This window comes from Pinus tabuliformis, chromosome 1_1 (genome assembly GCF_031772625.1).
Source record: "Pinus tabuliformis cultivar Carrire ecotype Pingquan chromosome 1_1, CPIR1, whole genome shotgun sequence".
NCBI lineage: Eukaryota > Viridiplantae > Streptophyta > Pinopsida > Pinales > Pinaceae > Pinus > Pinus tabuliformis.
This window is the reverse complement of record NC_142297.1, coordinates 671569821-671595505: the sequence shown is the minus strand read 5'-3', so window position 1 is coordinate 671595505 and position 25685 is coordinate 671569821.

Here is a 25685-nt window from a genome sequence, read left to right as displayed (position 1 = left end):
GTGGTGACGTTCGTTGACTGTCACCAAAAGCCGCATTGCCAAAATTATAGGTGTTGTGGTGACATTCAAAGTCCATCATGAATAATGACTATAATGATGAATAGTGACCATCACCATTTCATATCAGCAACAACGATTTATGGTTACAGACCTTTCATAGTCGCCACTATTTGTGTGTATATATGGTGGCATTCACTGATTGTCACCATTTCATATTTTGGTTAGGGTCGAAATGTGTCACCATAAGCTCATTGGTGCTGGGAAAAAGAGCCTCCGTCACCAAAAACTGATCATCAACATTCCATATTTATATCAGGGCACGATGGAATCGAACCACCAACTTCTTGCTTGTAAAAGAGGTGTTCTTCCATTGAGCTAGCATCCTTTAAAGTTTTAGACATTAAAAAATTAGGCCTTAAACTTTATAAAACTTTCAATTAGTTATAAAACTTTGTAAACTCTTGGAAAATCTTTTACTAAACAAGAAAAATATATAATTTTATGTTTTTATTATATTTATATAATATACTAAAGATGTAATTATAGTTTATTAGCACAACCAACAACTTATTTATCTCTTATTAAAATCACAATTGCCAGTGGGTGGATTAATTAATGAATTCAAATATTAAAGATGATTAGAAATTAGTGGTACAACTTATTTGATCACTAAAACGACTTCCAAACTTCAAGATACCATATTAAAAAGGACTAACTACTATAGCAATTTCAACCTCACTTCTTCACGTCGAAATGTAATTCATTCTATATCTCTCCACACAAGCTAGAATTCACTCTGGATTTCCCTTTATAATTATTGTACCCTTCAATCTTACATAATGTTGCTTCCCTTTAAAGAAAAAGCAATGTGTCTTATATTACAATTAAAACACAAGACTAATACAAAAAGTATTGTATCTATGGACTAAGTGTTACCCATGATAACTTCCTTGACCAATAAGAGCGAGAAGTGTCAAGGGCCTTACACTCCAACCTTGAACGAATCAATATCCATTATAAAATTATACTTTGTTTGTATTATATGATAATATCCACTAACTTGACTTCGAAAGTTGATGCTAAATTCAGCTTCAAGGAGTTTCAATTAAAGACTATGTCACACAATTCAAGTTCGGGAATGATTAGGTTAAATTCAAATTCAAATCTTCTAAAATGGTTTGGATGAGGTTTTCCATTATATATTATAGAAAGTAATATATATAATTTTATGTTCGTATTATATTTATATAATATAATAAAGATGTAATTATAATTTATTAGCACAACCAACAACTTGTTTTTCTCTTAAATTAAAATCACAATTGCCAGTTGGTAGCTTAGTTAATGACTTCAAATATTAAAGACAATTAGCAAGATGTAATATTATATTCTGCCATCACAACCTAACAAGCAGGACAACTATTACTAGATCTTAAGGCAAAAGGCACAATTTTTCTTTTTTTGGAATCAATGCAAGTGTTTTGGGTTAAAGAGCCTATATCGTGATTGTTATATAATGGAAAGTTGCATGATGTGGGACTTACCATTCTATATACCTCACAACCTTCATGTTTCTATTCACCCTCTACAAACATTTTGAAAATCCTATTATCATCAGTGGGTCCTTCGTCATAGAATAATATTTTCCCATCATGATCCTTGTACTCAATAGCGACCATGGAACCTACAAAGTACATGCTATATATTGTTAGGAATAAACAAATATCTAACATGTAGTTTGTTTATTTTAGCTACTAAAAGACAATTTTGTTATAGATCTGAAAGAAATTATTAAATATCAAATTGTTTTGTTGTGCTCCCCTTATGTTGTTATGGTTTATGGTGCATTGTTGTGCTAGCCAATAAAAGGTTTCCAAACTAAATCTCTTGTAAGCGCACCAGAAAATAGAATTATATGCATCAAAGCAACAAATAAAACTATTCAGAGAAACATAGTATTCTCCACAAAATATCAATACCAGATCTATTCTTCAATGCCAAATCTAGTGCTCCAGAACTTCAAATAAGCAACTATAGAGATCTAGATAAAAACAACTAAAAAAATAGGTGATAAATTTGATAAATTACCAAGAATAGGTGAGATCTTGGTGGGGAATCAAGAAGGAAAGTTATCAGAATAAACCATGAATGTAAGTGTAAAGTTATGATCAGCATTGACAGAGACCAAGAAGGCAAAAAGAGTCATACAAACTTAGTGGAAACGTTTTAAAAGCTTGTCTAGGTGATAATTTTGATAAATTACCAAGAATAAGTGAGATCTAGGTGGGGAATCCAACAAGAAAGTTATCACAATAAACCTTGACTCTAAATGTAAAGCTATGACCAGCATTGATAGAGATCAAGAAGGAAAAAAGAGTCATACAATACTAGTTAAAACATTTTAAAGGCTTGTCCATTGTGGCCACGGATTTTAGTTGATCTGGAAAGCAATGTCATAGATAATATCCTTCAACGTGGCTCAACCTAGTCAATACTGCAACATTTTCTCTCATAAAATTATGTCCCAAACAACTCTAAAACGTAATATTACATAACAACATCAAATCCTTATTATCAAGATGACATAACATCTTGATTTTTTTTTTTTAAATCCCCAAAAGTTTTACCTTGAGTTATTTGTTTTTTTTTATTCCATTGGTTTAAAATTTTTGTAGATAATTTCTATGATCAAAGTTCTCATTAAAACAAAACGAAGAAAATTTCAACAAGTTTTCAATTAAAATTTGGAGAAAATTTCTCAATGGAAAGTTGAATTTATCAATTTAAGAACTTATCTCACCCATGTCTCTTAGAAACATGTTATAATTAAATGTATAACAGATGCAATAAAAATTTATTAAGCTAAAGAGACTTTTTATAAGAGATGTATAATTCCTTTTGTACCCAATATGAAGTTGATACAACATTTAAAAAGATTTTAATAATAAAAATATATTTCAATATCCAATATATATATATATATATATATATATATATATATAAATTATTTGAAAGTCTAAAAAAAACCTTATTTCATAAATCGTTGTCTTTTACATTTGTATATGAGAATTATGTGCAAGTATATCAATGGTTAACATGAGGTTGACATGTAGCAAACTCTATTAGATGAAGACAATGTAATAGGAAGTGGTGGAACATGCAAGGTGTATTGTGTCATGTTGCAGAACAATGAAACTGTAGCAATAAAGTGAATATGGACAATGAACATCAACATAAATATGCAAAATGGATTAGACATATTGATAAAGGTAGAAGTGGACATTTTGGGGATAATTTGGCATAAAATTATAGTGAAACTTTATTGTTATTTGTCAAATTGTAATTAAAATCTGTTGGCCTACGAATGCAAGCCAAACGTAAAATTATTTGATGTTTTACATGAAAATAATGGGAAGACATTAAAGAGAAGTGGCATGGACTTGGATTGGCCAACACGGTACAAGATTGCATTGGGAGCAGCCCATGCTTTAGAATATCTTCATCATGATTGCTTGCCTGCAATTATTCACAGGGATGTAAAATCTACCAATATTTTGTTGGATAAATTTTGAGTCAAAGATCGCTAATTTTGGGATTGCCAAAATTGTTCAAACTTGTAGAGGAAAGGATTCTACAGTAGCTTTTACAGGCGCCCATGACCACATTACTCCTGGTATGTTCAGATTAGTATTGTGCTTCCTACTTTGCACCTTTGAAAGCAACTAACATTTGGTAAACAAGAAAGAGGCTTTCTTGTGCAAACTTGAGCTAGGAGTTAGGGGTTGCGTCCTAAAGAATATGAGGCCCTCTGCACTAGAGAATGGGAGGTTTGTGCGCAAATAATTCGGGCCACGAAGTGGAAACCTATGTGTAAATAATTTGGGCCACGAAGTGGAGATCAGTGCAATGAAATAGGACCAGGTAGGCCACAACGAATAGGAGTTGGATCAAGTGTCTTTACAGGGCGAGTCCAGCTAGTACAATGTGAGGACTAGTTGTTATCAGTGTGATAAATTTTGTTGTAAGAGAAAAAATTGTTCATACTATGTCAATAAAATACTACAACAAAGAAAGATGGGGTTTTCCCAATTTGGTTTCGCAAGAAAAAATGTGTAATTTGTGTGATTGTGTTCTTTATTTGTGTGTGTTTATTTCGCTGTTGAATTGTTAAGAGATTCTGCATCTTGGTGGAAGTAAACTATTTTCAGTTTTTAGTTATTCATCTATTAGTTGCATAGTTTCATGGAAATATAATGCTTCGTCTATTCCTTATCACTCTAAAATTATCTGGCTTGGCCCCTTGCACAAATATCCAAAGCTCATTCTTAATCATAATTAACACCATCTTGATTTTCTAGTGGAAAAACCTTCATTAAACTTTAATCATCCTCATGCCTAATGTGAATGTCATGCTGACAATCAATTATTACCTTAAAGCTTGACTGAGACCAAAATCAGATTCCTTAGCTACACACTTTAAATTCGGTTAGTTTATTATCAATGGGTGTAGAGGCACTTCTAAACCCAAAATGGTATAATTCTAAATATTTTTCTATTAAAGTCAATTTTCAAATATGTTTATTCTAGTTTTGTTGATAACATATAAATCCTCTATGGCTACCCTTTGATAGTAATTTCTCCAACAATATGACAGCTCAATATTTAAAAGTATTAAAACTTCTCATGAGCCTCGTTCCATATAAATAGTAGATAACCATACAAATAAATAAAAATTGAGATCGTTTCATTCATGTATGTTCCTCGATGAACAAAGGTAAGCACTGTGATTTAGCTAAGAGCCTTATTGCATAACAACTTTGAGTAGTTACTCAATGTTTGTAAAAATTAAATAAGTTGTTTGTATCTTTCAATTCAAAGTAAAATGAAGCTGTCTGTTATAGAAAATCATGTATATTGTTACTTGAGAGAAAATATGGAGAGAATTCAATAAAGATGATGAAAAATACTCACTTCATGAGCACTTCAATGACTCCTATAATTTACTATAACAAAAATGAGAAAAACTAATTTAACTTTGACAAACAATCCAACAAACAAAAAATTGCAACATTCCACATCGGTAAATCAGGGAAAACTGCAGAGACTACATAGTGATTAGGCATGACATTATCAGTACAGAAGGTTTTCCTGCTGCTGGAAGCTCACTACAAGTCATTGCACCAACTCGTGCAATAACCAAGCCCATGTTATTCAGGAACCTGAAAGTCATTGAAGAAGATTTCAATGACACTTCCCAAACATGTGACAAATTATTCCACATACAAATATTTATGATAGGACACAACTTAAGCTTCATAATGCAAGCCATTTAAATTTACTTCAAACATAGTAAACCTTCAAACCTATTCAACACCAATTGTTGATAGGAAGTAAGAGATGTTTGATACCACTCTACTATTCAAATGACTATAACTCTTCAATTGTAATAAATTGAGTTCAACGTAACTAAGCAAATTTAGAATTAAAATGACCATATTAATCTTAGACATATCAAGACTAGATAGAGATATCTCTATTAAATTTTCCCCAAATATATCACCTATAGACAAAAAAATAGAGATGGTTAAATTTAAAATTTGCTCAATTACCTTAATCCTAGATCTATCAAGCACCAAGATTTTATATCAAGATCTGGAGTTAAGATGGATCTCGCCTAGGATGATATATTATTACCATCTAGGCTGGCTAGATGGATCTATATTTATTTAGATGGATAGAGATTTAAAAAAAAATGTGTTTTTAGTCATTAACATTACATTACAAATATAGAGAGGTTTGATAGAGAGACAAAGAGGGAGGAAGGGAGATAGATAAATATAGAGAGTGTGTGTGTGTGTGTGTGTTTGGGAGGTGAAATGGAGAGACGAAGGAGAGATGGAGGGAGATATAGATTTGATCCCTCTAGGGATGTTAACTCTGAATCTACCAAGCACCGAGAGAGATCAAGCATCAAGCGCCTCTGGACACAATAGTAGCAACCTCTTCTATTGGATGGAATCAAGCTATTCTTCATTTTCACTTCCACCATAGATCTACATTTCTCCATACGTACGTCCAATTCATTTCACATCTAGAGAAGATAATCTAGTTCCACTATATTCCAAACTTGTTTAAGATCAATCCACTCTCAAATTTTGTGCTTGAGGTAGGGAAATCACTTTTTATCTGTTATTATCAAACACATTCTAACTCAAAGTCCCACTTGAGCAAGATGTTCCAAATTTGTTCAAGAAATCACTTTTTATCAATTCCTATCAAATAAATTGAAACTAAACTTTGTGATAGAGGGAATTACTCCCCTAGGGCTTTTTGGGTTGAAACCCTAGCAGACTGAAAGTTATCTATTCAAAGAAACATACATTCATACAGCCATTATGCTATAGTAAGCAAATTCTATGATAAGGGTACGTACCTTTGGTCCTACGTTTGAGAAGGCCTTTAGGGTCCAAACCCTTCTTGGAGTTCCCTTCTTCTCTTTTGTCCTGCAAAACAACCAATTCAAAGAACACAGCAATACATGGACAAAACTTATAAAGAAACCATCTTCATGTTATAAAGAAAGATAGTTAGTTATGAAATCAAAACAACCATTTACATATGATTTCTAAACATGACTATCATTAACATAAAGAAGATTCATTTCGGGAACCAAGACATGTGTTTCTTTTATTATAGACAAATAAAGTACATAAAAAGGAATATGTTCACCTGAATCACCTTCAGCAGGCTCCAAGCAAAGCTTCCTTTCGGATCCGTTCCAGCCTCAAGCCTCTAACAAAACTCCTTCCATGCCTCTCTCCATGATGTCATAAATGGTGGATGAACATCAACACACAAGGAAACAAAGGTTTCCTGTACAAAATAGGGGAAGTGCAGAAGGCACAAGGGACTTCAGACCTGGTCAAGGGAAAAATCTCAGCATAACAACCTTTCTCTCTATTCTCCCCTTCCATAGGCCTTCCCTTTGAGGTCTTTTTATACCATCTCCAAAGTAGTTTTTTAGTTAGGAGTTGGTTGGGAACAGTTGGGCCACGGGCACTAACAGGTGATCAGCAGGTAAAACCCGCGATCTCAGCCCGAAAATGAGGAGTTTTATATTTTTTTAAGTGTTTTAATACATACATGCGGGTTGGCTATACACATACCCGCGTATACACGCGTTTAACTCAGGGCAATGTCGCGTATAAGAGATAAAACATTGTTTTTTAAATTTTAGGACCAGGTCCGGAAGGAGGGGTTGCCCTAGGCCATGAGTACAGCATCACAAACCATAAGAGTGAGATTTGGAGCTATAACAGATGCCCCCTAATATATGAGGTCAGAAGGGGTACATGATGGCCAAAATATATTATGTGAGTACATGGAAAGGAAGTCTGTCAAAAACCGAGGAGGACTTCACCAGAATTCATCCTGCCAAGCCACCAAAGGAGATCAGAAAGAAACGCTGTCTGAGGCGGGCATACCCATGCTCAGAAAAAGTGAAGCATGTCCGCATATCAAGTACAAGCAGATCCACTAAGTATACAAGTATAAATAACTGAAAGATACATAATGGATCATCTGATCATAATGAACAAGTACATGTCTGAATATCACATATAAGACTGTCAATGATGCTGAAAGATGCAACAGATCACTGATATCAAAGACTGATCCCAAAAAGGTACCAACTGAACATGATGGAATAGGATGGTACTACACTGCAAACTCAGGTGCCAGCATATAGAATGTTGCCATGACTGACTGCAACATATAAAGTGGAGTGGTATCAACTAGCAGCAACAGGAGCAACTGTCAAGTGAACCAATGAATACTGATACAACCTGAGGTCTTCACCAACTGCCGTGGTACATTTCTACAGCATGGGAATAAATGATCTGAAGTCGACCATGTGAGAAATCATTTGATTACCGGTCATTAATGTATACCGTTAACAAACGCGAGACTACTCACCGATAATGATAATGAGCGTCAAGGTACCCAGTACAATCTAACAAGTGTGAATAGATGAGCTGGAGTTGAACACCTGTAAGAATCTATCGATCAGGAGACAATGATGGTTTCCCACTGTCGATAGTGAAGGATCTGCCACTAATGACTGCAAACCCCAAGGTACTGCCAAATGGACTCTAGATCTTTGCCCCAGAGCAATGAGTCGGAGTCGATAGGGAAAGATCCGCTAGAAGGAAGGCATTAAGGCATCCTTCATCAATCTAGCGCGAGTGTAACCCGTAGGCCAATAATTTGGAAGGAATCGGATGAAAAAGATGTAGTAACCCAACCGAAGTACGTTTCCGGCGTACACAAGATGTGGCTAGCACACGACAGAAACCCTCTGAACCAACCAATAATGAAAGCTGACACAGAGGCGAGGTATCCACCAATAGGGTCAAATGGAAACCAAGGTACTGCACGAATCCCAATGTGTGATAATGTAAGCTGATGTCGAACACAAGGGAAACCACTCATTCAAAGACCCATGATACTGATCGATGCTGAGCACAAGGTAACCTATCAATAATGAAAATAGGGCCAGGGCGCAACTCTAGGCCTGTCCTCAGAGCAAGATGTCGTCGTCGATAAGGAAAAGACCTGCCAGCGAGAAGTCAATGGGGACCTTCTCAAACTGGCACGAGTAAAGGACCAATATAACTGATGTGATGATAGACATGACATTGACAACCAGGGATGACTGACTGAAAAATGAGTCAAGAGACACTGCAGAGAGGCCAACTCAGGCTAACTTCCCTCGAACAAAAGCACGACTCAATGTGACTATGTGGTAGCATATGATGACTCTGTATAAGTTCGCCATGCAGGAGGCACGAACGAACCCTCCATATGATTGGAAGAGTTAACTAATCGGTGGAGAACTGACTCAACAACAAGGTTATGGCGTACCTAAGTCAAACTAAATCCTACCCATGCAGAGGAGACTTTGCTTTGAGTGCTTTGTTCAAGGGCGACACGACTGACTCTAGCTGCCAACAATAAATGGAAATAATGTCCCGTTCCCGCTCTTTTTGGAATATTTAATTTTTTTGTCTTTTTCTGTTAAGCCGGAAAAAGAATAAAAGAATGCTATGGTACAGTGGAATGAGTGTCGGTGAAACAGATGATCTAGTTCCTGGGAAAGGAACGTTCCTATGCTCAATGCAGGGAGGTGAAAACTGGTCGGTGACACTCAAAGGTATGTGGTCAAGGTGTGTCAAGCTGCAGAAGTCAAGGGTATGCAAGGTTGATTTTGCAGATGTCATGGTCAAAAGTTGGCTTAAACACGAGTCCAAGTGAAGCCGGCTCTAGGCCAAAAGGTGCAAGTGGTCAACATGCAATGCAGTAGTACAACTCAACACAAAGGAGCCTCTAGGGTATATGGCCAGAACAAAGAGGAGAAGCTAAGAGGAATGAGTCTTCAACGCATAAGTCATGGCGGGACTACGGAGGACTCCCGAGCCTACTCAAAACGGAGTAGCATGGGCAACAAATGTCAGTGAGGTGCTAACTAGGATGCCCATGTAAAGGATGGCTCTACCATCGTGTCATGATTTAAAGAATCGGCGAGTGAAGATGGCTGACGAACCATAACACGATGGGATCGACCCTATGGCAGATGTATTGGTCAAATGGAGGCTAGTATGCATAATGCAATGGAAAAATGGTGTCCCTAACTTATATTCCAGTGGGAACACGATACCTGCCATGACGGGTCAGCAGTCATGGAATCGTCTCGAAACTGAAAATCGTCCAAAATGCCCTGAAAAATAGACCAATCTCGACATTCCAAGCTCCCAAGTTAAAAGTCACATGAGGCCAAACAAAATAAAATTTTGAAAAAAAATTGCATTTTCAAAACCTATAAAAAGCATTTTGGACTCACCATTTTTACCATTTGAGTTTGAGAGCAAAATATTTGGAGCAAAAGGAGCAAACTTCCCACAGCCAGATTCAACCATTCAAATTCGTCGAAAACCTCCAGGTAACTCTTATACTTAGCTTGCAATTGATTGTGACAAGTTTTAGGATTTTTGATTGAGTTTTCACCGTTGAACTTTTGTCCAAAATTTTCTCGCGGCGTATACGCGGGTTGGTAATATCGAACCTGCGTACACACGGGCCCTATACGCGACTGTGTGCACAGGAACCCGCGTATACGCCGCGAACCATTTTAAACGAAAACTAATGGCTTTGAATCAATTTTTTCTCAGGATGCCTATCACGTGGCGTGAAATAGAGCACGCAGCGGTAGACAATGAAGTTATGAACAGTCCAGAAGCATTAGATGCCCTACGGGGATGCGGTTTGCTTAAATTTTTCAAATTGCCAAATATGAAAGCGAACACGCGTATGCTTGAGATGCTCATTGATTATTGGGATGTCGATGAGGAAGCTTTTATGATCGATCACATGCCGCTCAGGGTAGAAGTGGAGGATATTTATTTTATCACGAGCCTTTCCCGAAGGGGAGAGGTAGTACAGTCCCGGGGCAGGACACGGAATGACCTCTCGATAGAGGATTACGTACAGATATACTGCCCGGGACATCCCAAAAAGGTTGGGAGCCAGATTTCCATCACACATGTGGCGAGTTTATCACTTTGGATAATCATGTTTACCATGGCTCGGGTGAACGGATCATCCTCTCTGCATCAGGTGTCACGGCAAAACATGAGCGTGGCAGTTGACTGTCTCACTACTGTGTTCGACTGGTGTACTGCTCTTCTGGCCATCATGAAGAGCCAACTCACTTCTATCAGGAGGGGTCAGACTAAAAACTTTGGCTATGGGAGCATCTTGTGTACTTTCATTTTCGATAATATTCCTGCACTCCGCCCCAGCGTAGCAGTTTCCATCAGCACCCCACGCGATCCACGCATGGGCCGGTGGGCTGATCTGATGAAACGTCTGGGGGTGGGGAGGTCCCAAGGACTGCTTTCGACGATGACTTCTTCACCTGGTGGGATCAGCAGATCATCGCCGTGGATGACTACCCCTATGCTGGGCTGGATTTCCGAGGAGATCCTGATCTAGTGTTACCACCGAATGCAGCATGGGGCGAGATTGGTAAGATTTTTTGATTTTATGATTTTTTGGATTTTTCAAATAAATGAATTTTGAAAAATATTTTTGATGAGATTCAAATGACTGATATGGTGATCATGTTCCAGACATCGGGCCGGTACGACCAGATGGATTCCCGCGGCATGGACGGCGCGGCCGAGGAGCCGAAGAGGCGGCTGCTGATACAGAACGGACTCTGAACAACGTCCAGCGACACTTGGCGAGGTTGAGCTGCCGAGTACCGATGGCCATCATAGAGGACCTTCCTGAGGATATGCAGCGTCATGTGGTTGGCATGCCACGTGACTGGGTTCGCATTTTTCGGTGCGTGGCCAATGCTATAGTGACATACTTAGACGCTCATCCTGAGCCGAGGCATTAGATATGCCGGACATGATTATGGGCATTTGAGTCCCAATTTTGTATATTTTTTGGACACACATATGTACACTCGAGACGTTTTACGATATATATATATATATAGATACAATTTAACTTTTTGATGTTTGATTTTATTGTGATGAATGATTAATATGCCAGTCTAATGTTTGATTAGCGATAGAATCAGCTAACCAATTATGAGATCTTGGAATATGCAAATAATTAATATAAGTAAATGGTCTTTGCAACAACCTCACCCTTAAATACTGGCGATATAAAGATGGATCCCGTACCCGATAAATGTTATTTAATTGAGACACTATCAATTGAGAATCAAGATATACTACCAACGAGTCGATCCCATGAGAGATTGCCTCGGATAATAAATTAATAACAACAGTATACTTGGCCATATTGTTTGAAGCAGGACCGATGCACACGCCTCTTGATACCATCAATTGACCAGTTGGATAATAGAGTACCCAAGCTGCGGAAGCAAGATTCCGAGTGTGCCGACTAGCACCATCGGCGAACCCAAAATAGACCAAATCATCCATCAACACCTGCCAAAGCAGACCAAAAAGTGCTGATATCAGAAAAACTCTCGATGATATATGTACAAATATACATAAAATACAAAGAAGCGATTTCCTGGTCAAAACTAAGCAAAGTACTTCTTTAGGTAGAGCCCATTTCGGGGCTCTGCCAGCTTGTTTCCCTCGAAATCAATTAACTCATACGATCCTTTTTCTAAAACTCGTTTAATAATGAAAGGACCGTACCACATAGGCTTAAATTTGCCTGCCCCCAAGGCGTCCTTATCTTGGTCATAGACCAGGACAAGGTCACCTTCAAAAAAGACTCGAGGACGGACAGACTTATCATACTGCATTTTAACCCTTTTCTTATGGGCCTCATTCATCGTGGCGGCATCTCGACGCTGCTCATCGAGATGTTCCAAGTGAACTAGGCGCTCTTCGAGACTCGAAGTCTCAGGAAGAAGCTCAACAACCAACTTAAGAGATGGAATTTCACATTCGACCGGAAAGATAGATTCCATCCCATAAACCAACTGAAAAGGAGTAAAACCAGTAGCCGTTTTGACGGAGGTTCGGTATGCCCAAAGAGCTGAATACAACATAATGTGCCAATTGGACCGATTTTTATCGATTGTCCGTTGGAGTATCGTCTTAAGGGTTTTATTGACTGCCTCGATCTATCCATTGGCCTGAGGATAATAAGGGGACGAATGTTCCTGACGGAAGCCTAATTTAAGAGCCAATTCGGACATTAGTTGATTCTAGAAATGACTGCCATGGTCAGTGATAATCTCTCTTGGGATACCGAATCTTGAGATAACCTGATTGAAAAGAAACAAAGCTGCCATGTCACTATCGTTCTTATAAGTAGGCATGGCCTCGGCCCACTTCGTAAAGTAGTCTACAGCCACGATAATGTACTTGTGATTCACCGCTGAAGGCGGATTACAAGTTGTAAAATCAATACCCCACTTAGTAAAGGGACCGACAGTGACAACGGGAAAAAGGGGAGCTGGATGCGTGCGCATCTTCCGAGTAAAAATTTGACACGGGTGACAGCATTTGACCGCTTCCACACAGTCTTTAAAGAGTGAAGGCCAAAAATAGCCGGCACGTAAGATGCGCTGGGCTGTAGCAAGCCCTGATAGATGACCACCACAAGCTCCACTGTGGCAGTCATTGAGCACAGACTCTGCTTCCTCTAAGGTTAAACAGCGCCGAAGGATTGAATCAACCCCTCAACGATATAATGTGTCACCAATGATAACATAGTTTTTAGCCAGGTGACATAATTTTCGACGTTCATCCTTGGAGAAAGTAGAGGGAAACTTCGAAGTCTGGAGATAGACAATGATATCTCCATACCAAGGGTCAAGTGAAGAGATGAGGAATAAATGTTCGTCAGGAAAACTTTCCTCATAAACAGTATCCTCTCCACAAGGAAGCTCAGAAATTAGCTCCGCGAAAACCATGGATTTCTTAGATTTAGTAGACAAGAACTCGAGATCGAATTCTTGCAAAATGACTATCCATCTATTATATTTGCCCCCAATCACTCGCCTACTGAGGACAAATTGAAATGGATTGACCACTGCTAAGACAAAAGTTTTGCGTAGCAAAATATAATGACGGAGCCTCTGGACAGCGTGAACAGCTGCCAAGGCCAACTTCTCAACCGGAGAATAGCGGAGTTCAGGACTTATTAAGCCTCAGCTCAAATAATAAATCACGTGCTTGGCAAGAGCATCGTCTTCCTGAATGAGAACCATACCAATGGTTGATTCTGCTGCAGCGAGATATAAAAGGAAGTCTCTACCATAATCCGGTGGACTCAAAAGCGGGGCAGAGACTAATGCCTTTTTCAAAGCATCAAACGACCGCTGCGCAAAGTCGTCCCATACAAATGGAACTCCCTTTCGTAGCAAACGCATGAACCCTTTAGTGATCTCGGCATAGTTTGCTATAAATCGTCTTAAGAAATTAGCCTTCCCTTGAAGACTTTGAAGTTCTCAAATTGAGGACGGGGGAGGCAACTGAACTATTGCCTCAACCTTGAAGGGATCAACCCGAATCCCTTCATTAGACACAATGAACCCTAACAACCGACCGGATGTAACCGCGAAAAATCACTTGTTGGGATTCAACCGGATTTTATAAAAACGACAACGCTCAAAAACCAATCGAAGATGACTAGGATGATCAGTTCTCTTTCGAGAACGAGCAGTGAGATCGTCCAAGTATGCCTCGATGACATGTTTGATGTCATGGAAAGCATATGACATGGCCCGTTGAAAAGTGGCTCCAGCATTTTTAAGACCAAAAGGCATCTTTCTATATGCAAAGGTACCCCAGGGACATATAAAAGTTTTCTTATGTTGATCTTCAGGACGGATAGAGATTTGATTATAACCCGAAAAACCATCCATGAAGGAAAAAATTTCATTACCCGCACACTCGTCGATAATCTGATCAATGAATGGCGTGGGGTAATTATCTTTCGGACAAGCCTTGTTTAGGTCCCTAAAATCGATGCATACTCAGATTGTTCCTTGCTTTTTGTCCACAGGGATTGGATTAGAAACCCAGTCAGTAAGAGGAACAGGGTATATAAAACCCGCCCTTAGCAGCTTCTCAACCTCAGCTTTGATAGTTGCTGCTTTCCTAAGGTTAACCGGCCGAAGCCTTTGACAAACCAGTTTCGCATTTTCATACATATTGATCTCATGTTGAACAATAGAAGGATCAATGCCAGGCATTTCCTCATAAGACCAAGCAAATACATCACGATATTCCTTAAAAAGGTCGGTGTAGATTTTAATTTCTTCAGGGGAACACTCAATTCCGATGAAGATATTCTCTATGACGTTAGGGTCCCTAGAGATGTTTATAGGTATCGTTTCTGAAATTACCGACATATTACCTTCGGAACGAATGTGTGCTGGAGCCAAAGGGTTTGACACCGTACAAACATCACTAGTGAAGAGCTCGGAGAATCTAGATTCTATTTCCTGCAATGGAGGAAGTATGAACGATGGTGCAAGTCTTCCCAAGGTCGATCTATACCCATCATTACTTCAAGGATTGCTTCTTCGGAAGGTAGAACCGAATCTAAGCAGTCTAATGCAGAGGTAGAATCAAGGCTCCAAGTCGGGGCCACATGACCGTCTAACTCCTCTTCGGAAAAAGGAGTAGAGTGGTTGTCTGCAGAGTCTACGATAGACTGATATCTAAGCTCAACTGCAGATATAGGGAATGCCATTCCATTCACTTGTCCTTCAACTAATGTGGTCGTAGGTGAAGGTAAGGTTCAAGGGTCTGAAAAATAACGAGTTCGAAAGAACTCTTCTCGAGGAGACTCCTTAGATGATGAAATAGCATTGATTTTAGTGAAAGGAGAGGGAAAATCGAATGTACCCATCAATGAGGAATACATCCCTACTCCTAAATTCTCAGTTGGTGGGCGAGGGTTATCCACCAAAGGGACATTAGAGTCAGAGCTTGCTTGAGGATCGACTGGACAATAGTCCAATTGATCAACCTTAACGATTTTCCCCTCATGAGGAAAGCAAATGACACGAAACAGAGTTGAAACGACGGCATCCATTTCGTATACCCAGTTCCTTCCTAATAGGAGATTATAGTCTAGGTTAGCGTCTACGACCTCTACTTCAATATTGACGACCTTTCCCCCAACACATATAGGAAAGGCTGGGATAATCCCATGCGGCTTATGAGAATGACCATCAAATGCAGTCAAAATGGTGGGTGAAGGAACAGCCGAGGGTGATCCAATAGCCTTCCAGCATGAAATCGACATAACGCATGTGGAAGCTCCTTCATCTATCACGGTGCAAAAAATATTGATTTTTCGGTATGTAGACTTTATTTGGAAAGCCATATGATGAGGGAGTCACTTTTTGACATTTAACATGTCAAAAGTGAGCACTAAAGAGTTAGCTGGATCGACTGCTCCAATTACGGAGAGTAAAGCACTTCTCTGAGCCGGACACGACTGGAGAACCTCTAAAGCGGACATGGCACACGGACTCTGAGCCAGATCCTCCACAATGGAGTAATTCTGGGCGGCCCTAGCATTAGGATTAATCGTCGCGCATTTAGCGGAACCTTTCGGTATCCGTGGTATAGTCTCGACAGGGGGTCGCTCAATATGAAGGTCAGTACTTCCGGGAACAGTCTTGTCCTTGGAAGTTTCGGCTTCACCATAATCACGTGACCGAGTAGCCACATGGACGTTAGAACCCGTCATGAAAACATTTGACGATTTTTCCCCTTCCTGGTTGCCCCCAGCAGAGGTTCCAGAGTTCGAACTCGTGCCAGCAAGAAGTTGCTTCCCTTGGGGAAACGGGTTGGTTAACACAGCTTGAGAACTAGAAGTCCCTTGCTGTCCTAACAAGCGCTGAGCGTCTTCAATCTTAGGGAAGAGATGGGTTAGATGGTCTCCACTGCACAATTTGCAGGGAAACTTGACTTTCTTTCTCGACTCATTTCTACCACCACCAGCGTTGTTGCCGGATTTACTTGCATCAGGCTTCCCGTCCTGGTTCTTTTTCTTACCTCGTCCTTTCTTTTTCCCATTGGAAATTTGATTTCCTTTGGGGTTATCAGATTGGACGGCATTTATTGAAGAAGTTTGGGAAGCAGGGGGATTAGACGATGTGACTTGGTTGTTAGAAGCAGTTTGCAAGTACAACTGCTGCAATTGATTCAACAAGTTCACGGTAGTTGTGTCTACTGACCCGAAGATACCATCTGCGTGCAAACTTGGCTTCGACTTAGCTACATCAACCTTAGATCCAGGAGCATCTGGCAAGTATTTTTGTAGGATCCCAGACTGAGAGTAGATCAATTCTAATTGTTGGGCCCTAAAAATGGCTTGCTCCTCATAATAGACCCAGACATGGAGACATCCTTGGAGATCTCGGGTTGTAAAGACTTCAAAAACCACTCGAGACGGTACTCCGGAGGGATTTCGGCTTTAATTAGCCTCTTTCTCCGTCTCCATTCCTGAATATGGTCAGAAATGTGGGTTGCCTTATCCTGACGAAAGGTGGCCAGAAGTTCAGTTCCGGCATCATAGCGGACAGGCAACTGGAAGTGATTTAAGAAAATATCGGCTAAGTCAGCGAACGATGTAAAGCTGCCCCCTGGCAACTCTACATACCATTTGGCCGCATTACCAGTCAAGGTGCGCTGAAAGAGTCTCAACCTAATCGAGTCATCGATAAGGGAGTTAGATGAGCACCACAAATGGAATGTGGTTACATGGTCGCCTGGGTCTTCGCCACTCTTCCCTTCGAATTTTGGAATGACTGAAGGGAGTTTGGTTGGGACCGGAGGCCAGGCCGGATTGTACTTGATTGGGTCATTTGTTAACTTAGTGAGATCTGGCAAGTTTAACGTTGCCAGAAACGGAAGCCTAGGAGGACCTTGGGGATTCCACCCAGACTGGGCAGAACTCCCAAAGCTCTGAAAAGATTGTCTTGGAATTTGGGAGGCACCAGGCTGCCCGAAGTAACCAGTAGAACTGGCTAAACCAAAAGGCAAGCCTTGTGGTCCAGCAAAATTTGGAGCTTGACCAACTCCGGCCGTATAACCTCCATAACCAGCAAAGTTTCCTCCTAAAGGATTGTAGGGAGTTGACAACCCCTGATAGGGATTCCAAGCTGAAGAAAGGGGAGGAATACTTTGAAACATACTAACCGTGGAGTACGGCCTATTCCCTTGTTGGCCGATAAACGGATTCCCAGTTCCTGCGCTACTAACCCCAGGTTTATTCCAACCTTGGAAAGGATTGCTGCTTTGTCCCACATAAGAAAAAGGCATGGATCCTACCATCGGGTTGGAATGTGGTATATGACCACTTCCAAAAGGAAAACCCTGGAATGAAGCCGATCCGCCCATCATGGACGTAGCGACACTAAACGGAACCGATGGAATACCCTGTGAATGGGTGCCAAATGGGAAGAATCCAGTACCAAAAGCATTGGTTTGGGCATTTCTACTCATGGAAGGAATGGAGGTAGACCCAACTATAGATGTGCTAGCAAAAGATCCGAACAAGGAAGCAGAGGAGATGGAAATGGTTCCTCCCTCTTGCACTGATGTTGGGGTTTTCATAGTCGTAGCACTCGTAGAAGCCATGCTTCCAGTAGTGGTCATCGATGGTAAGCGCATAGCGTAACCTAGACTTGACGGTCTATGCGTCGGAGTCCCAACGTATTGCAGTACGTCTGGATGACTAGATGGTAGTGGAGAATTTGGAGCTGCTAACGACTATGAAAGTTCTTCTACCTCTATGTTATTCTCCGCTTGAAAGAGAACTCAAGAAAGGACTGGAGTGTCCCTCTCTTGTTCAGAAGTGCCAGGCCTTGCTTGGCTGCTAATGCCCCCGAGAGGAGGATCAATCCCCGATGCGTCACCCGGTGTGGGACGGAACCCACCGGTAGTATTGCCTCTGCGCCTTCTAGGAGAAGGCTCTAAACTTGGTGGCAAGAGACCACGAAGTCTTCGAGACCGTCTTGGAGATCGGTCAACCACTTTGAATTTTTGTTATGATCTAACTAAAGACTCAAAAAATTGAAAGCTAGGCCAACTAGGAGCACATAGCACACACTATAAAGTCCCTAAAGATACAGCCAGTCAAACAAATTCCAAGTATTTCCGCTCTGGGTGATTAAGACCGGACACTAAAATACGAGAAAGTGAAATAAGGGGCCTTCCGAAGATAGTCTGGGATGATGAGGGCCCAGTCCTATCAGCGAAGGTATCAGAGGGAATTACGCTGACCTCCTAACAACAGCCTGTGCCGGTGCAAGCCCCCAAGCTTCGCAAGGCTGCCCTCCAGTAGTACTGTCGAGAGCGATGCAACGTCAGCCTCAGGTGCCACGAGATTCCCCTCTGCAGCCACCTGTGTAGTTCCCTAGGAGTAGCAACTATGGATACCAACTCGTCGCAAAAGCCAGGCGGAACAGTCGTGAGGTAAGTTCGGACAGGTAGGAGAGGGGGTATCTCTCTTCCCTGTCTTCACAGACCCTCGTGCTTAACTCCCAGATCCGGAGCTTTCCATGGTCTTCCTAACGCTATTGGATTTTCTCTCGTTATTCAAACTCCTATGTTTGATGTTTATATGGCCTTGGAGAGTTAACTCTCCACTCGCCTAATCCAAGGCCCTAAAATCCTAATCTTGTTGGTGTAACTGACTAAAACAAAAAGTTCTAGTGAATTTTAGTTAGCGCTTGATTTTATTAGGCTTTTCTTTAAGTCACAAGGTAATGGAAGTGAAACTAATGGTGTTTTTTCAAGCAAAAGAAATTAATAAAAAACTTAACTATATGCACATGCACTTTTTCATTTTTCGATGAAGAGTAATTTCTATAGGGTTCAGAGGTACTTCTAATAAAACAAATTTTCCTTTTCTTTTCGTTAATGCACACTTCACACTCACAAAAGCTAACAAAGCTATATATGCCTAAAAAGGGGATGCAAATCTATCCTAATGCAACAACTATATGTGGATGCAAGATCTAAAACTACTCTAAAAAACCAAAAATGAAAGTTGCTTGCTTATCAATCTTTATCTTGCCACTTACAATGCCTAGATAGAATATGAGATGTTACCATTCATTTCGTCTAAACACTAAAAACAAGTTCTAAGACAAACATAAAGCACTTTCACTTTACTTAAAGGAAACCAAATGAAAAGCAAGTTCAAGAAAGCAAAACTAGGATTTTCAAAAGATTTTCTTCAAAGCAACAAATAAAAAAGTCTTTTCAAAAATGCTCTCTACAACACTGAAACTTGTGATTGAAGAATAAGCAATTAAACACTTTTGTGAATCAACACCACTCAATGGATGAAAATTCAACAAAAATAAATGTGCTTGAAATCTCTCTTAACAATCAAAAGCAGCAATGAAAGCTTTGGCAAAAAAAACCAAAAGATCAAAAAGACAAATTCCAAGAAAGTGTCAATCAACAACTTTCATGAAACAAAGAAGTGGATGGTCACAAAAAGCGGTTTTGTCAAGCAAACAAAAAATCACCAAAAGCAAGATTAACACAAAGATTGAATTCAATCTCCCTACCCTGATGAAACAGAGCAGCCAAGATTCCTATCAAGAAATCTTGCGTGCTTTAGCCAAAAACGATGACGCTTGCAATCAACAAAAAACAAGACCAATACTCCTTATAATCAGAGAGAATTCAGAACGAGATGCTCGCTGTAAAACAAATAACTGATACTGGAAAATGACTGTTTCAGACTGACTCAAACCACCAGACAAGCCTTCAGAGACTAAAATGATTTATAAATCTAGAAAATTGCAATATATACGCTACTGTACTTAAGTACAGATTGCGTGTATACGCGGATGTGTTTGAGGAAACCTGCGTATACGCGGGTTCACTCAAAGAAACAAGCGTATATACGCCTCTGTATCTAAGAAAAACAGCGTGTATGAAAAGCTTCAAGAAAAATAAAAAACAAACTGAAGAAACTGGCAAAGCTTAAAGTTCAAGAACAGACCAGACAGTAACAGCAAGCAGACAAGGCAGTTGAGCCCTGATTGGCTTGAAAAATACCCAAACTAGGAACAACAAGAGTGTTGTCCCCAGCGGAGTCGCCAATTCTGATAGAGGAAATTACTCCCCTAGGGCTCTTTGGGTTGAAACCCTAGCAGACTGAAAGTTATCTATTCAAAGAAACATACATTCATACAACCATTATGCTATAGTAAGCAAATTCTATGATAAGGGTACGTACCTTTGGTCCTACGTTTGAGAAGGCCTTTAGGGTCCAAACCCTTCTTGGAGTTCCCTTCTTCTCTTTTGTCCTGCAAAACAACCAATTCAAAGAACACAGCAGTACATGGACAAAACTTATAAAGAAACCATCTTCATGTTATAAAGAAAGATAGTTAGCTATGAAATCCAAACAACCATTTACATATGATTTCTAAACATTACTATCATTAACATAAAGAAGATTCATTTCGGGAACCAAGACATGTGTTTCTTTTATTATAGACAAATAAAGTACATAAAAAGGAATATGTTCACCTGAATCACCTTCAGCAGGCTCCAAGCAAAGCTTCCTTCCGGATCCGTTCCAGCCTCAAGCCTCTAACAAAACTCCTTCCATGCCTCTCTCCATGATGTCATAAATGGTGGATGAAAATCAACACACAAGGAAACAAAGGTTTCCTGTACAAAATGGGGGAAGTGCAGAAGGCACAAGGGACTTCAGACCTGGTCAAGGGAAAAATCTCAGCATAATAACCTTTCTCTCTATTCTCCCCTCCCTTAGGCCTTCCCTTTGAGGTCTTTTTATACCATCTCCAAAGTATTTTTTTATTTAGGAGTTGGTTGGGAACAATTGGGCCATGGGCACTAACAGGTGATCAGCAGGTAAAACTCGCAATCTCTGCCCGAAAATGAAGAGTTTTATATTTTTTTAAGTGTTTTAATACATACACGCGGGTTGGCTATACACATACCCATGTATACACGCGTTTAACTCAGGGCAATGTCGCGTATAAGGGATAAAACACTGTTTTCTAAATTTTAGGACCAGGTCTGGAAGGAGGGGTTGCCCTAGGCCATGAGTACAACATCACAAACCATAAGAGTGAGATTTGGAGCTATAACACTTTGGCCTTTTCAAACTTATTTAAGATCAACCAAATAGATTATAGTTCAAAATTCACCTTCAGCTAATTCAAACTTGTTTAATATCAACCCACTTTGAAATTTTTTAGTTGAGACCAAGGTATCACTTTTTATCAGTTACATAAATAAATCAAACACAGACCAAGATTCTGTATTAGTAGTTGTAGTTAGCAAATCACTTTTAATGTAGCTCAAAGTTAGATTTATCTATTCCAGACTCACATAATTCAATTTGAAATCTTCCAAAAATATCAATCCACTCTGAAATTTTGGAATTAAGGGTAGCAGATCTTTTTATCAGTTCTACCATATTGTAATTCAAACGTAGATTTGACTTTTTATTTGACGACTTGAGTCTACTCGAGGAAATATCTATCTACCTTTCATCCCTTTTGGCACTGCAGTTGTGCAAGTATCAATCTTGGAATGCTCCTCTCCTTCAAAGATGAAAACCGTTAAATCATTCTCCCAATACCAGGATGCAAAGCGATGTAGCAACATCCTCCAAGCTCCAATCAGTTTTTCGAAATGACATGTTTGAAGATGGAAATCTCTAATGAGCTCTCGAAACAACACTTTAAGCAAACAACTTTTCAAAAATGTAGTTGTAACAATAAGTTATAGCTGTGGAATCTAGCAGTTTTATTGTTGACTTTTTTGCAACAACAAAATGACTTCAAAAATTAACAAATATAAAAGCAGTGACCAATAATGATTAGAAAATTATTGTTCTTAAACAAGGAGTCTATCACAACTTCAACTTCACGTGGCCACAAGGATATGACAATAATTTGATGAACTTAGGCAACTTGGATATGATGAATTTTGATTCTACTACAACATATAATAATATTGATCATAACGGACTTCTCCGAGCTAGACAATTTACAGTGGAAGCCTTGTGAGCCTCTGTACTATTTTCCATCACAGTTTTTTATCTTGAAATTGCTCTTGATATTATATTACTATTCAGTAATATTCTATGTTGCATGAGTTTCTGGAATGTTGGGAACTTGGGTACGGGTGTCGGGAACGGCTAGAGGTTTCCCCAAAATTTACAGTTAATGGCTAATTGGGAGCAGTAATATTATATAATAAAAAAATAAAAATATATAAATAAAAAATAATTTTTTAATTATATAATTTATGTAATAATCAAAATTAATATTGAATCAAAATATTCAAATATTAAATCAATTTAAATATATAAATAATAAATATATAATCTCTCTTATATATAAATATATTCTTTAGGTGTCTCTCTCCCTGAGTCTCTCCCTTTTATATATATAAAATATTAAAATCTCAAGTTCATTATGACACATGACGAATCTTTGAAACAATCTGGCTTAAAAACACAAAGGAATAGTTGTACATATGTTTCTCTAGTTATTCTTAAGAGAAAAATTAAAGAAACTCTAATGTTTAAGCATTGATTGCCACATACAATATGCACACACAATCTTATGTTATATATATACATAAACATCAAAAGGAATACTCATCAGCATGACATCCCAGATATCGACCTTACATCGAGGTGCCACACGCTTCCTTAACCCATCAAGGGATTGCTCCAGTATCTCAATTAAGAATATCGGTGTTAAGGATGTATTTTTCCTTTCTTCCTGCGAAGGTTTCAACTTAGGCTCATGTTTTTGTTGGCATTATGTTTCTGGTATGGCTATATGTTACAGATGTTGTACTTGATGGAAACTCCCGTGGCAAGGCTTGAAAAATTAAGAAGTACGCAGGAGATCAGTTCAGAAGGTGCGTACCCGCAGGTACACCGTGAAGGGACCGCGGCCAGACACGCAGGTCAGCTGTTCAGTAGGTGCGTACCCCCAGTGCACTCATTTCAAGGCAGAGAAAAGCACACGTGGGGTTTCTTATGTTTAACCTTTGATATTTATCCGACGGTATTTGAGTTATTATGGTGTCGGCCCGTGGTATTGATCCATGATTTGAGGAAGAGCTTTCCTATATAAAGCAAAGGAGATCATTTGGCTTGTGTATGTGTTTGGGTTGAACATCTTATGAGAGCTAGATCTGAAATATTATGATCTCTTGGGAGTAATGCCTAGATCTAAAAGGCGAATCTACTGATGGATTGAGATCTCTTCGGCGGATGATCATATCTGTAGATCTGACTGTCTGGGTTATTCTTGAAGTCTTGAAATCATCTACGCCCGAATGTACGCAGGTACAGTGAAAGAAAAGTGCGTATATACGCTGGAACGAAGCGTTTCAGGTGCGCCGGTACGCAGGCAGAGAAGGGTTGCAGGTGCGGAGGTCCGCAGGTAGTTCAATGGACACAGAGCGTAGGTAAGCAGGTGAGCAGTTGAGTACAGTGCATACGTAAGCAGGTGAGTAGTTGACTACAGTGCGTACGTAAGCAGGCGAGCAGTTGAGCAGGGTGCGTACTGTAAGCAGGCAGTACATGGGTGAAGCTGCTTACTTCTCTTGAAATCTCTGTTTATCATTGCTGTGTTCTGGGTTTGGTTCTATTATTTTTTATCTGGTTACTACAGTTGACTGGGTGATTTTCTTATACTTGATGATCATTTGATGCTTATGGATCCAGTTTGAAAATTTATGAAAAGTGGTCCTTGTAAGAAAAGAAGTAGGGGGTTGTAGCTCCCTTCCAGGAGAGACTGGAAAACGAGAGAGAGAGTTGTAGCTCTCTGCAGGTTGCAGCCTACGTACTGGTAAAGGACTACACCAGTACATAACCATTGTAAAAGGAGTTTCTAATTTGAAAGAAGATAAAGACATATTGCAGCAGGTGGTTTTCACCCACATTGGGTTTCCACCTTACATCTTGTGTTCTTTGGTGTGGCTATCTGTTTTCTTTGTTCATGTTCATTATTTTATGGTACTGACATGCAAAAATAATTCAAAGAACAAATAAGGAAGATTTATTAAAAGAGTTAGACAATATTGATTCACCCCCCCCCCTCTCAGTATTATTTCCAACAATTGGTATCAGAGCAGGTCCTTCAGAGAAGCTTGATTGGTTGAAGGTAGATCGTTCATCATGAGCAACTACGAGAGAGAAGCATCAATCAGGCCACCAGTTTTTGATGGGACAAACTTCAATTATTGGAAGGTAAGAGTTACTGCCTATCTTCAATCTCTTGGTACAGAAGTTTGGGACATCGTAGAGACAGGCTACACTTTTCCTTCAGCTACTCCTACAGATGCAGCCGAGAAAAAGAAGTATGAAACAAATGCGAAAGCAGTCAATACCCTATTAGGATGTATATCCCAATCGGAATTCATGAAGGTAATGCACTATAAATCCGCAAAAGAAATATGGGACAAAATTGTCACGAGTTATGAAGGAGATGAACAGGTAAAGCGTGCTAAACTTCAAACTCTCGGGATCCAGTATGAGACTCTCAAGATGTATAATGATGAAAGTGTGGCTAACTATTTTCTTCGGGTATATGAGATTGTTAATTGTATGAAAAATTTGGGTGAAGAAATAAAAGAGGCTATTGTGGTTGAAAAGGTTCTAAGATCATTGTCCCCCAAGTTTGAATCTAAAGTATCTGCAATAGAAGAAAAGGAAAATCTACGAATTCTTACTATGTCTCAGCTACATGGAATTCTAACTGCTTATGAAATGAGAAAGGGAGGTCCATCAGACAGAAGAGAAGCTGCTTTCAAGGCATCAGGCAAAGGAGATTATTATGAAGCAATCCACGTCCCAGAAGAAGAGGAAGAAGAATCAAATTTTGTCAGAAATCTTCAAAGGGGTTCTGGAAGGTTCAGAGGTAAGTTACCTTTTAAATGCTTTGCTTGTGGAAGAGTAGGTCATTATGCTGCAAAAATGTCCTTATAAGGATAAAGGAAAGGAACTTGCTAGATGGAATAAGAAACAGAGTGCAAATAAGAAAAGCTACTACACTCATGAAGATAGTGATGGTCTATCAAACAGTGATGAAGATGAACGAGGTAATGAATATAAATTGTTAATGGCATTTGAAGATGATG